Source organism: Camellia sinensis, chromosome 1 (assembly GCF_055761805.1).
Source record: "Camellia sinensis isolate YWXY chromosome 1, ASM5576180v1, whole genome shotgun sequence".
Lineage (NCBI taxonomy): Eukaryota > Viridiplantae > Streptophyta > Magnoliopsida > Ericales > Theaceae > Camellia > Camellia sinensis.
This window is the reverse complement of record NC_138961.1, coordinates 17,732,144-17,733,882: the sequence shown is the minus strand read 5'-3', so window position 1 is coordinate 17,733,882 and position 1,739 is coordinate 17,732,144. Positions and strand designations below refer to the sequence as shown.

The window sequence follows — 1,739 nt, the reverse complement described above, 5'->3', positions numbered from 1 at the left end:
TTAAAAAATCACTTTGATCGCACATCGATAGTTATATGACCAAATTACATTTTTGTAAATCGTTTATTTTTCACCATTCATTTTTTTCTATTCAAAAATGATTTGATCACATAACTATCGATATCCAATCAATGTGATTTTTTATAGGCATATAGTACTCGACGAGTTCTACACATTAAAAGGTTCGGATTATCGAAACGAGATCCGTGGTGACCTCCCCAAGTCTAACAGTATCCTCTAGTCCAATAGTCCGTGATTAGACTGGAGAAAAACCATTCCCCTTATATATATATATATATATATATATTATTAAATTATTCTGGTATGGGCCTCTAGTTTTCATCGCTGTCGATCATGGATACCAAGCAGAGCACTATCAATGTCCTAATGCTACCATGGTTGGCCCATGGTCACATCTCTCCCTTCCTAGAGCTTGCCAAGAAACTCTCACACAGAAATTTCCACATATATTTGTGTTCTACACCAATAAATCTCAAATCCATCAAGAATAGAATCACTGAAAAGCACTCTCACTCCATTGAATTAGTAGAAATCTACCTTCCATCCTTGCCTGAGCTTCCTCCTCACTACCACACCACAAATGGCCTCCCAACCCATCTCAATTCCACCCTCCCAACCGCCTTGGATATGGCAATCCCAAATGTCTCCAACATCTTCAAAACACTAAGCCCAGATTTAGTTATTTATGACATCAACCAGGCATGGGTACCAACCATTGCATCCCCGTTTAATATTCTGGTAGTTCAGTTCATGACTACAGGAACTACAGTGGTTTCTTATAGCATTCATTTCATTAAGAACCATGGCGGTGTTGAATTCCCATTTCTGGAAATTAAGCTTAGGGAATTCCATGAAAAGCGGTATCACAATACGCTGTTGTCTGCAGTAAATCATCCCCAAAACAAACAAGATGCCCCTGTAACTGGCAAACCATCTTGCAACATCTTGCTGTTCAACACTTTTAGAGAGCTTGAAGGAAAATACATTGATTATCTGTCGGTTATAAATGAGAAGAAGGTTGTCCCTGTTGGTCCCCTTGTTCAAGACATTGTCGATGAAATCGAGCACTCTGAGATTATGCAATGGCTTGACAAGAAGGGTGAGTCCTCCACTGTGTTTGTTTCCTTTGGGAGTGAGTATTTTATGTCCAAGCATGAGATTGAAGAGATAGCCCATGGCCTAGAGCTTAGCAAGGTTAATTTCATATGGGTTGTTAGGTTTGCTATGGGAGAGAAAGTTGAGCTTGAAGAAGCACTGCCTAAGGGGTTTCTTGAGAGGGTTGGGGAGAGAGGAATGGTTTGTAGAACAGAATCTATAGCTGAGGCAAACAGAGGAGGAAAGAAATACTTTTATTGATGTGATAATCATAATACTTCACCTGACACAAGCCTTTTATAGGCAAAACCATCAACAGAAACTTACTAAAAAATAGGAACAGAAAGATAACATGTGCAGCAACATGCTGCAACAACCTCCCTAAGACTAGGACAATTCCTAACTTATTAAAAAAAAACTGAACAGAGGCATATCTAAAACAAAACAAACTTGACTTGTTCAACACATCCTCACAGTCACATGCTGATGTTGATAACTCTAACACTCTCCCTCAACATCAGCTTCCAAACTCTTTATCATGCCGAGCTGATGACAAAAGCTTTCAAATTTGCTGCCACTTAGACCTTTTGTGAATAAGTCTGCGACTTGGTCTTCTGATTTAA

At 39.1% G+C, this 1,739-nt stretch overlaps 1 pseudogene; it reads left to right on the top strand.

Moving 5' to 3' along the window:
* The first annotated feature begins 354 nt into the window (after window positions 1-354).
* Window positions 355-1,377, top strand: LOC114280751 (beta-D-glucosyl crocetin beta-1,6-glucosyltransferase pseudogene; annotated as a pseudogene).
* Window positions 1,378-1,739: the final 362 nt, after the last annotated feature.